At 41.4% G+C, this 13,030-nt stretch overlaps 1 pseudogene; it reads right to left on the reverse strand.

Annotated features, from left to right (window-relative positions):
- Positions 1-11,090, reverse strand: part of LOC143683329 (hydroxymethylglutaryl-CoA synthase, cytoplasmic-like) — a 66,808-nt pseudogene extending 55,718 nt beyond the window's left edge.
- Positions 11,091-13,030: the final 1,940 nt, after the last annotated feature.

A 13,030-nucleotide genomic window follows, 5' to 3' on the forward strand; every position in this document is an offset into this window, starting at 1 on the left:
TTTCTCTTTTTTTTCTGTCCTCAAGTCGCAAAACTTTCTTATCACCCACACACAAAAAAATTAGCCTTAATGATTATTTAGTGTTTAGACCTGATATTCTAAGGATTCAGTGGTAAACAACATGGTAAACTAGTCCAATAACTTCATTTAAAAAATGAGAGTTGAAGTTCAGAGAGGCTGAGCATCCTGTCAGAAGTCACACAGCTAGGTAACATCTTGTAAATACCTTGTGCTGATTTTTAAGGTCCCCACAGTCTTTGAGTTGGCTACATCACCAGAGTGATGTGATTGTGGAGAAGGCAGTTGAAGGCCAGTGGCATCTGAGCTTCTGAACTCTGCTATTCCTGGGGCTCATAACCAACCATCATGGCAGAGACAGGTCTCAGTTCCCTTCTAAATATACTTGGGCTGTGATTATTTGGTCTTCTGCAAAGTGACACATCGCAGTGATCCCATACTACAGCTGCTCTGTCACAGAAGTCATAATAGTCTGGCTTTTGTAGACAACTCAGGTTGCAGGTTCTTTCAACTGACAAAATGCTGGTGGTGGAAAAGGGACCTATTAGTGGGCAATCCATTGCCTTGATGATTCTCCATAGCTCCTCAACATGGCGGTGGTGTGTGGTGGTGGGAAATCACCTGGTAACTGCTGTGCACATCTCTTCCCAACTCCACCTTCAGGGGCGCCAGGTTGATGGCATGAAATCAGCCAGGGCAGGAGCATTTACACCACGGAAGATGACAAATACTACATATTAGGGCCCCTTTCCCCCCAAAAGCCAGTTATTAAAGACTTACAGGCCTATCACTAGCTAAGGGTGACTATGTCAGTATGTCTGAGATTTTGGCCCTCAGAGAGCAGAACAGAACATGTACTCTTAATCCTGTACAAATAGCATTCACTGCTGTATGAAAGAAATACTATAGTGCTTCAAGTTTTCAGACTTTCTGATTTTTCTGGAAAAAGTAAATCATTGTCAGTGGAAGCCCAGAATCTCATCTATTTCCACATCCCCAAAGATTTCACTCCCTGTAAATTAATCCCTTCTTTTCCAGCATTCTTTTCAGCATATACCCAATTCCCAAGCATCTTTTTCTTTTGATTTGAATGAAGACCCTCCCTTGACCTTCAGCGCCAAGATTTTTCAAATTTGCTTATGTCCTCCACTCCACTTCGACTTCCACTCACTCCTCACCACACCACCTAAAGTGGCTCTAAGGTCACAGTTGGTAGAGGAACCAAATCGACTGGCATCTCAACCCTTACTTTGATACAATGGCATTCCCTCATCCGTAACCTCTTGGCAATCTATGACACCACTCTCCCTGGTCTGCCTTGGCACATCTTTCTCCCACATTTGAGGTTCTTCCTCCTGTCCTTATATATGTTTATGTAAACACATAGGAAATCCGCCCAAATGTCAATGTTATATACTTCTGGGGAATCAAGTAGTACTGGGGTGTGACTGAGGATACCAACCTTTAAACTTATACATTGTTTCAATGTTCTATTAAAATGTACTAATGTATTACTTATACAATTAAAAGAAAAATTGAGTGATCCCCAAAGTTTCATTTTGCTCTTTAAAACAACCCTCACACACACACACACACACACACACACACACAATGACAACCCTTATAGTTGACTATGGACATTGGCCCAAAGGACTTTAGCTGTTACCAGCATGCTGTCATTTCCTAGTACTGATTTAGTCTATTCAACGCCAACGAGCTCCAGATCTGATACCCAGCAGTCTCTCAGCTGCTTCCACCCAGATTTCCCACACACCTCAAACTCAGTACATCACACCACCACTCCTCTGTACTCCTGCCCTCTTGGGGCAGGGCACCATCAGCACCAAACACCCAAGACATCCTACGCTTTTTCTTGAACTCTACCCCTGGTCAGTCATGTGGCTTCTATGTCCAAACTCCCTTCAAGTCTAGTCCTTCCTCTTGATCTTCAGCACCACTTCTTTAATTCAGGCCCTCATCATTCACCTAAGTTATAGCAAATATCTAATTGCTCTTCCTTAGCCTATCTCTCTTCCCCTCCAACCTATCCCCCAAACTATAACCATAAAAACCTTACTAAAGTAAAAATTGAAACACATCACCCTTCCAACTAACCCTTCCCAAATCCAAGCCCACTTATTAAAATCTGCAGTCAGTCATCACAGCATTGAGGATAAAGTTCTATCATGATTTAAGGGCATTTGTGATCTTCCCCCACTACCAGCTCCCATATTCCAGTCATGCTAAATGATCTGAAGTTCCCCAGAATATATCCTGTTTTCATTCTGTTTGTCAAAGGTCATCTTTTCTAAGTGGCTTTCTTGGAATGGCCCCCTTCTCCCTAAAGGCTGGGCCTGGATGCCCCTTCTCTATTTTCTTTCTAAGACATCAACCTAATCGTAGCACTCACCACCCTACCATAAAATAGTCAGTTTACTACATACCTCTAAAGGCAAAATGCCTCATTTCTGTACCTGTGCTATCTGATGTTCAGGGAGACTGAATAAGAATAATACAATCTCAGTCTTGACCATAGAATTAATTCTGCTTATTTCCCCATCCCTTCATCTTATGTCTATTATTCTCTATAACCACTTTACTAAGTGATTGTCTACTCTCTTGAACATTTTCATGTGATGGGGAAAATACTTCTTAAACATCAACACCAAAGAGCCCTCATGCTAGGCATTATATACGGAATTCCACTGGATGGAACTCACAAACTATTCCTTGATACAATATCAGACAAGAAGACTGAGGTCCCACTGTGGCAATGGTAGGGAATTGTTGACTTCCTGATTAGCACAAGTCTCAGAAACAACCAGGAGATGGGACGTCTGCCAGATATGGGTTTGGGAAGATAAGCCCTTCCCCAGATGAAAAAGAGACAAGCTGGCCTAAGTTTAATATCTAGTAGTTAACCGACACCCAGGTGGGCATATTCAACCACATGGGGAAGAAAAGTCCATTAAAATTAAAATCTTAAGCAAAGATACGATTTTATCAATGTTAATAAAAATATTTAACCTTCAAAAAAACAGCTTTTTTTGTTTATTCTTTTTTTTATTAATTCAAGAAAAAAAGAAATTAACACAACATTTAGAAATCATTCCATTCTACATATGCAATCAGTAATTCTTAACATCATCACATAGATGCATGATCATCATTTCTTAGTACAAAAAAACAGCTTTTTAAAAACAAAGTTAGAACATTTCATATACTTAACATGGATGTGATTTCTTCACAACTCCTTTTTTGGGGGGGTACATGATTCGGGAATTGAACCTGGGTCTCCCAACATGGAAGGTGAGCATTCTACTACTGAACCACCCATGCACCTCTCACAGCTCCTTTTGCCCTAGCACGTGCCTTCAATTTTTAAGCTTCAGAATCATCATGTTGTTAAAAAGGGAAGCCTAATGGTACCCTAATTCCAGAAGTGTCCAAGAGCAAGGAAATATTAAAATATATTATTTTATTGAGGGAGGTAAGTTCCTTGGAGGTGAACTGTCCACAAACAAAAGGAAGGAACTTGTTAGAAGTTGAATTTGTTAGTAGAAGATACTACTACTACTACCAAATTCTCCACCCAACCAGTATTCAGATTCCAGGATTCCCTTATTATTCCAAGGTTCAAAAATGGGTCACGTTTTCTAGTAAAGGACCACAGAGACCTAACAGGATTTTTTTTGGCTATCAACCAAGAGTTTTAGGTCTTCTTGCAGCCAAGGCATCCAGTGAAAACATAATTTACTTTTGAGATTCCTCTGCAGGATTAAAAAGTCTTTTTCGCATCACGTTGCCATGCTCCCTGCTCTTGGTTCTCTTTGCCACATACTCATTCTTTAAGTATTTTCTCATCTCCCAATCAAGATCGTTGCAATGAGCAAAAAATTTCAGAATGTTGTGCTGACTGATGGCCACACTGGGAGGGCTGAAGCGCTGTTCACTGATGAAGACTCCTGACCTCACAGCCAGCTTCCCGGGGAACCCAGATCCCTGCCAGCTCCACACGGGGCAAAGACTCTGGTGCCCTCCCTCTTGCCTTTCTCTTAACCTTTCTCAACATGGAGTGATTTTTTTAAGAATGAAGATCTTACTATGCCACTCCCCTACATAAAGCCTTTTACTATGCCACCCCCCAACATAAAACCTTCCAGATCTAGCCAATGCTTTCCTAACAGAGCCAACTTCTAGACCGGCACTTGTGCCACACCACTTCCCTCAGTATCTGTGCTCCAGCCAAACCAGCCTTCATTTGTGTACTGACCACACTGTGCTTCATCACTAGGCCTGTGCTTTTGCTTGCCCTTTGCCTGCAGGGCCCTCCCCACGTTCACTTTGTTGACCTCCGGTCATCCTTCGGCTCTCAGCTCACACAGCTCCTCATCCCAGAAGCCTCCCTTGAATCCTCCTCACAACAGGTTCGGTTCACCACCTGCCTCCCTCTATGTGTGCCCCCAAATATTTTTCAGCTACTATAATTATACATTTAGGGGTATGATTTTATAATCATTGTCCATTTTCCTCTCTAAACTGCAAGCTCCTTGAGGGTAAGGACAATAGTGGTTTTTCTTATTACTGTGTCCCTCATGCCTTACAAAAGGTTTGGCATGAATATACATTTAATACATTTTTGACAATTGAATGAAAAAACCTAGAGGACATACTTTAGTAGAATCCTGCAGGATGATTTGCCCTGTTCAACATATTTATTAGTGATTTGGATGACATAAAAAAGATACATTCATCAAGATTATTGAGCTGGAAAAAAAATGGGAAAGGTAAACAGATCAGAATTCAAAAAAAAAAAAAAAATCTTAAAAGCCTAAAATGGCAGGCAAAGTAAATGGCAAAATTTAATCAGAATACATATAAAACCATGTACCTAATTTTTAAAACAAAGTTTCCTGTCTCAATACAGTATCAGAAAGACTACTTATAGCAACAATGCTTTTGGAAACAGCTAGATGTGCCCCAGTGAGTTAACAATGTGAGGGGACTGCAAAGTAACTGCTATGAACTTAGGCTACACTAAGAAGTTTGCTGTCCTTCTGGCCTCCCTTGTGTCCAGTGTGATCAAAGTACAGATCATATTAAGCTAGAGGAAGAGAAGAAGCATTGGGACACTGTGCAGATGGCACAGTTGAAAGAACACAGGATATTTCATTGGAAGTAGACATGAGCTAACAGATTTTTTCCAACTCTGTAATAGCCAATGTTTATTAAGTGCTACTATGGTCTGTTAACTGCTTGTTCAAGACTAGTATAATGTGGATATTATTACCCCATTTTATTGGCAAATGAAATGGAGGCACATTGTAAATGCGCACAGCCAGGAATGGTGGAGGCAGGATTTGACCTAGGAAGCCTGACTTTACAGCCTGTTCTTAGGCCCACTGTGGCACCTGAAACCAGGCCTGGCCAAGCACACCATTATTATAGGCCCACCATGTGGACAAGATATTAAATGTTTTATGTGCAGCTTGAGATTCAAAACCAAGACACATGAGTAAAAGAAAGAAGAGGATTTTAGGAAGAATTTTTCTAACATGAGAAACATAAAATGCTTCTTCAAAGATAGTCAAAGTTCTAGATCAAGCAGACATGTAAGAACTGAGGCTCATCAGACCTTTCAGAAATGCTGTGGGGAGCAACCCTGTTTTCAGGAGAGGAGTATGTACTAAGTGACCACTAACTTCCCCTCCAACTCTAAGCTGCCAGGGTTCAATGAACTAGAGTTGGTGAATCCATATGTGGTTGAATCTGGCTGATAGAATGGATTGTTCTTCAGCAAAAAGTCACTCAGAGCTTCTCCTTCTTGGGACCAACTATAATTACTAGTCTCACAGGTTTGGTTGTACGAGTTTTTTGGCCAATGAAATGTTTGTGGATATGGCTCAGTAGAGGCCTTCAGTCTGATTGCTTGGTTTATCTGGGTGCTTGAGCCTCATGATCCCACCGTAAGATATTCCTGGTAGCTACTGCCCCTTTAGCTAGGCCCTGGAATCAACACATGTGAAGCAGCCCTGAACCCAACCAGCAACCTAAACCCAAGCCCCGTTTGTCTCAGATCAGCAGAGCTACAACTGATCCACAAACTCATGATTGTGATAAAAAATACTTGTTATTATAAGCCATTGAGTTTTGGGGTGGTTTATTACACAGAATTATTGAGACAGAAGGTGACTAATATCTGGTTCTCCTGAGACCCTTTATATTAATTAGGCCCTTTACCAGCAGTGATTCTCTCTACTATCTCATGCCTTGGGCTTCCTTCTTGTGTATGTATATAGGGGCAGAGAGGGCTGGTGAATAAGTGACTGTCAACTGATAGCTTTGAGTCTAAGGGCCTTCAAAGGGATACTGGTTTCTGCCCTGATATTTCCTTGAAACAGTTTACAGAAGAAGAGGCTCTGCTCTCACGCCTCAGTGTGCCCTTCCCTTTGGCGTCTGATATTATTCTTTCTCTGTTCTTACTAAGGTAAAAATAACACATGGCAAGCCTACCAGAGTAAGGAAAATGCACCTTTCTTTTAGGACCTGCAGTGCTTTGGGGTCCAAGTTTTGAGTCCATGTTGTATTGTTTACTCTAAGGAATTTATTGTGGAGGGTGTTAACGAACAGGTAAATCTAGTTCCACTGCCATTCCATCTCCTGGACAAGCAGAAACAAGTATGAATTCCAATACTGGCTTCTGAGAGCCAGAGCCTGGGCATAAAGGTAGAGGGGAAGGGATTAGACCATGAATTGGGTAGAAAGACAAAAAGCCAGACTCAAAACTGGAAGAAGGAGCCCACAGAGATTAGTCAAGTTAGTCACTGGTGCTTCCTCTCAGTTGACTGTGGAGTTTACATAGAGGGAATGAACCTTTTCAGACATTTCTTAAATCGCTCATGCCACCATTTTTGGTAATCCTTTCATTTCTGGGTTCCACGTGGTACAGGAAAGAAGAAGGGGAAGAAAGGGTGAATCTGAATGACAAGCCAAGAAACACTTCATTTATATTAAGAGAAAGCTGCAGGAATCCAGCCTGATTTCCAGCACTTCCTGTCTCTGGCTTTTTTTTCCTGAGGTCCCAGAGTACTCAGATACTTCAACTAAAGAGAAAAGAAGGTACTTACATGACTAAAGAGAGATGTAAGTTATTGGGCTTCTTGGGAGAGAGTTATTGGGGAGAGCAATCTTTATACACACAGAAGAAATTAAAGAGAAGGGGAGATATAACGTGCCAGACGCCATGCCACGTAATATACCTATAATACCTTATTCTGTTTTTACCATAGTCCTTCATTAACCTCTCCACTATAGAAATAAGAAAACTGAAGTCATGAAAAGCCCAGTAACTTACTCAGGATCCCCATAGCTAGTTAGTTGAAAGTGGAAGAAAGAATGAATATTCTTCAGACCCAAACCCGTACACTGTTGTTCAAATGTTAAATGATCTGATAAGAGAGGCAAAAAAAAAAAAAAAAGGCCCTTTACTCTAAAATGACTCCCTCATGACTTATCTTGATGCCTAGTAAATTCCATGCTTGTCAAAAACCAGGACATGTATAGCCTGGCAGGCACATGGTGCTGTGCCTAGAGATGCTCCATCACAGGAGAATCATGGCACATTGTTCAAGAACAGTGGCTTCACTCAAAAACTTGAGAGAAATAGTTACATCTAAACAGACACTAATGTCTTCTAAAATGCAAATCCAAACTGTGCTTTAAAACTAAAACATGAGAAATTTCATGCTTACTTTGTGCTACAATCTTAGAACCCTCAGAATATGAAATATCTCTGTTGGAAAGGTTTGAGAAGCTCTAGCTTAAGCTATCCTGTCCCTAGGAAGCTTTTGGTAAAACGAAAACATGTTGACTGGCAACAGTGAGGGAGCATTTAAATTCATTCTCAAATATGAACACTTAAGAAAAGTTAATTTATTAGCTTAGATATCACCTAGCACTGAGAAAATATGTAAGTTAATGAGCCTCAGACGCATAAGTGTGATTGAATTCTGGGAGCATAGAAATCATCCCATTTGATGATTATATTATATGAAGTGCCTCAATGGGATATCAAAATATTGAATGTGAGGGGTGGGGATATTGAAGAGGCCATTATTTCCTCTATCAACCACCTATTCTCTATTCCACACTCTTCTTAGAGAACCTTCCCATGCTCCCTTCTCAGAGAGGATGTTTGCAGAGACTCTGATAAATGGGATGCACACCATGTGACATCCTCTTTCCTCCGGTCACAGCTGCTTTTCCCATAGCTGGTTACTAGACCCAAGATAGTTGTGTTTGTAATGTATTTGTGAACATGAAGATACTCAGAAATTCTTTTATTCAGGAATATGGAAATTGGAGTTAATTTAACTTTAACGTCTGGTGGACTTGGGAACTGAAAGATGGTGTAAAGCTGGAGAAAATAGCGTCCACTTGCATGCTAAAGCAGCAAAAGCTAGTGTGCTTAAAAGGAAAAGATAAAACCAGATGTGCAGAGAGAAGCAGTTGAGACCTTGAGTCTCTGGAGAGAGAATAATGACTTCAGTTTCTGCATGCTGGTCCCTCGGGTAGCCTGGCTGTTTGGTGAACTACCTCTTGCAGTTTCCCGATAAATTCCCCTCTTTGCTTGAGCCGGCTTGAGCAGGTTCCATTTCTTGCAATTCAAGTTCTCTGACAAAGACAGGGTATTACCACAAATAACATTAGTAAGTGATGAAAGATCAGTTTTACCTATGTGTAGGGTAACCATGTAACTTATCATCCTAACCAAGATATTTGAGGACTATTAATAATTATTACTTACACAACAGGAAAACCAGGATGTATGACCATTCTTCCTAGGTGGGAAGAAGGGAATTAGATGCTAACTACTTATATTTCCCCTGCACTATTAACTGCTTAAATCTGTGCTCTCATCTGATTGTAGCAACAATCCTATGAAGCTTGTCCTTTCTAAGATCAGGAACGAGGGCTAGAGAGATTAAATAATTTACCAAAGGCCTGCAGGAAACTGGTGGAATCATCAGGAAAGTAACCCAGGGCTATCTCCCCACAACTTCTGTTCTTTTCTCACCAGGTTCTCTTCTTCCTCAAGCGTTTTGCCTAGGACTCAAGCTGATGGGGTTATAGTACTAGCACCAGCAATCTGGGGCTGAGAGCAGTAATCTTTGAGAAGAGTAACACATGCAAACACACTAATCTCTCAGCAAACCCACGCCCATCCTATTGACATAAGGACAGTGTCTCTCCTCATTCCCGTTTGAAATGACGTTCAGCTGAAAAAGCACAATGCTACAAAAACTCCACCAGCAAAGAAGGAAACTGAAGCGATTTTGAGACAATTTAGGAAAAGCCCAATTTTCACCTGAGCAGTACAGGACACAAAAGATCAGGGGTCTGAATCTCTCAGATAATTGATTGTTTTCCTGGTCTAGCAGGTTTGACTCTCAGGCTTTCTTTTCTGCGCATGTATTGTTCTCACTCCGTAGTGAATACCCATCAATTTCTAGGTAAGAGCTCTGTGTGGTGAGAGAAAGAGGTGATGGGGGAGTAGAACATGATATTCTGATTAAGACTGAGGTGAAAAATTCTCTTCATTAAAATTCTAACGTGATCCTGGCCTTCTTTCTACTGAAATACCAAATACAACAGAAAAATAATGAGAGTTCCACAGTTGTGTATCCTTTTCCTTATCAGGCACTTCTAGGCCCCAGGACTAATCCATTCACAATCAAGCAATTACCTGATGATTGGGGCTTCTGGGATTTGCTCACTGTCGTAGAGGATGTGCCAGGTTTTTTGTGAGTCATAAAAAGGGATCAGTTACTGCCAACTGCACCCACCTGTTATCCTTGGTAAGGCGTATATGCCAGGGTAGTGATTACATCTTAATGCAAGGAGACATGACCTGGAAAGGCAGAGACCTCTCCTACCACATTGATCTGGCAAGTGGAAGAGCACTGGGTTGATAAACAGGGCTTTTTATTCTAATAAAGAGTCCAAATTGTTTTTCCCTAACACTGCTTTTAGAAATCCCTTGGTGAGGCTGCCCATGCTAAGTGTGTGTTTCCCATGTAATCACAGATTTTGTGAGAAGGTGAAAGAATAATGGAAGCTGTCTGCGTTTCCTAGGGTTGCCTAACCAAGTCCCACAGACAAATTTATTGTCTCACAGTTGTGGAGGCTAGAAGTCCGAAATCAAGGGGTCAGCAGGGCCACGTTCCTCTGGAATCGTTCTGTGCTCGTTTGAAACTGTTCTGTACCCCAGAAAAGCCATGTTCTTTTAATCCTAATCCAATCTTCTGGGGCAATCCCATTGTGGGTTGGTGTGTTTTGATTAAATTATTTCCATGGGGTTGTGGCCCCACCCATTCAAGGTGGGTCTTAATTAGTTTATAGGAGTCCTTAATGGAGTGCCTGGAGAGAGAAAGAACTCAGAGCGGACACGGAGAGCAGATAGATGAAACCAGACAGACATTTGGAGATGCAGAAGTAAAGCCCCCAGGGGAAGCCAGAAGGATCCGCAGGAGCTGAGAGAGCCATTTTGAAACCAACGAGGGCCAGCAGATATCACCATGTGCCTTCCCGTGTGACCAGGGAACCTGGATGCTGCCTTTTCTCCAGGAAGGAGAGGCAGGTTAGAAAGGGGAGGAGGGCAAGGGAAGTGACCCTAAGACCCATAACAAAAAGTGACCGTAAGACACCCCCCAACCACCAACCTAGCCCTCCTCCCTGAAAAGTACAGCTCATCAATCCCTTATTAGCATAGCAAAAGGGGGAAGGGCCCTTCCTTATGTTTATAATGCAAGGATCCCAATGTCACCTTCTTCTCCTTTAGAGAATGCCTGAACTCATCTTTGAGCCTGTATCTTCACTATGTATTAAAGTTTTGAGTGATACACACTGGCTAAGCTTTGTATACTTTCGCTGTCTACACTGATAGTCCTTGAGTTCTTTCCTGCAGCTGAATTTCCTGCTGCTGGGTCAAGAACCTTCACGGTGTCAGCACAGGGTCTGTTCATCTCAGAGAATTCCCGTGGCTCTCCAGCATTCCCAGGGTTCCTTGGCATCGAGCTTATTAAACTATTTGGCTGTATGCAATGACTATTCCTTGAATACTCTCCTGTGACTGGGTCAAAGACCCTCAAAGCACCAGCCCTTGGTTGAGGTCTCGATTTCTCTGAGAACTCCCAGGGCTGTCTGGCTTCAAAGGTATCTTGTTGGTGCTTGAATTTGGACGTTTTCACAGCCTTAGAATTGTACACTTGCAACTTAATAAAACCCCTTTATAAAAGTCAATCCTTTTTCTGGTATTGCATTCTGGCAACATTAACAAATCAAAACACCTTCCCTTCCTCTTTCTAGCTTTTGGTGATTTGCTGACAATCCGTGGTTTTCCTTGGCTTGCAGCTGTCTAACTCCAGAGTGTACCTCCACCTTCATGTGGAATTCTTCCCAGCGTCTATCTCTGTGTCCAAGTTCCCTACTCTTATAAGGACACCAGTCATATTGGATTAGAACTCTCCATTACCCAGTTTGACCTTAACTAATCATATCCTCAAATATCCTGTTCTAAATAAGGTCACATTCGAGGGACTGGGGAGACTTGAACGTATTTATGGGAGAGATAGAATTCAACCCAAACCAGAGTATTTGGAAGGAAGTTGTATTATGGACAAAAAACAAAACAAACAAAAAAACTATAATAACTACTTGGTACTGTGCATTCCATGGTCCAAGATCCAACCTCATAAACTGCAATTCTGATCCTTATGGCTGAGAGCATGTAAAAAACTTTGCTGACATTTCATTAGTTATTTGGAAGCCAAAAAAACACCTTTGAGACCAAGAACTTTATTCAACCTTATAAAGTGGAAATATGAATTTTTTACTGATACGATAATTTGAGAGGGGAAAAAAACCTCTTTAAAGGAAAGAAGGAGCATAAAACGTGATTGATTTTTGAAGAAGTTTATGGACTGTTTATTGTAGCCCTCTTGGTGTCATGTCACAGCTATCCAACCTTTTCCTGGGTTTTCTCATGTACACAGAATGCTATCACAGCAGTTAAGGGACCTCACAATTTCTCTTTTGGATGATTTAAATCCTTGAGAATTACTGAAGTGCTTATATTCTTGTTCTTCCCTGTCCCTGTTCTACTCCCAACCAAGAGAGAGAAATACTAATTTTAAAAACTACTTGAATGCACACCCCCAATACATTTATGCACACAAAATATCTCTTAGTGGCCTGCACTTAGAAATTTAGCACTCTATAGCCCTGTTTAATGCTATATACTCTGCCAGCATCATTCATTCTAGCTGCATTAAAAAAAAATCAAATTAGGATTAGAGTAGCATAAAACAGCAATTGAACTTTACACTAACCTGGGAAAGTAATCTTATCTCATGATACACGATTTCTCTTTATTACAACCGTATTAATATTTTTACTTTTTCCCTTTGTTAACCCACTTTTCTTAGTTATCTAAAATGGGCCTTGTGGTAGTTAGATTTAGTCATCAACTTGGCCAAGTGAAGGCACCTAGTTCTGTTGCTGTGGGCATGAGCCAATTGTATGTGAACCTCATCTGTTGCTGATTACATCTGCAGTTGGCTAGGAGGCATGCCTGCTGCAATGAATGATGTTTGACTTCATTGGCTGGTGCTTAAATGAGAAAGCACAACATAGCATGGCCCAAGCAGCTCAGCATACCTCATCTCAGCACTCGCAGCTCAGCCCAGGCCTTTGGAGATGCAGAAAGAAATCACCCTGGGGAAAGTTGTTGGAACCCAGAGGCCTGGAGAAAAGGCCAGCAGACACCATCCTGTGCCTTCCCACGTAAGAAAGAACCTCAGTTGAAAGTAGGCTGCCTTTCCTCTGAAGAACTGATGAAATAAATCCCCTTTTATTAAAAGCCAATTCACCTCTAGTGTGTTGCATTCTGGCAGCTAGCAAACTAGAACAGGCCTCAAATAAAAACTAACTTTTTATTTAAAGGTGCATAATG

This window comes from Tamandua tetradactyla, chromosome 5, assembly GCF_023851605.1.
Source record: "Tamandua tetradactyla isolate mTamTet1 chromosome 5, mTamTet1.pri, whole genome shotgun sequence".
In the NCBI taxonomy this organism is placed as follows: domain Eukaryota; kingdom Metazoa; phylum Chordata; class Mammalia; order Pilosa; family Myrmecophagidae; genus Tamandua; species Tamandua tetradactyla.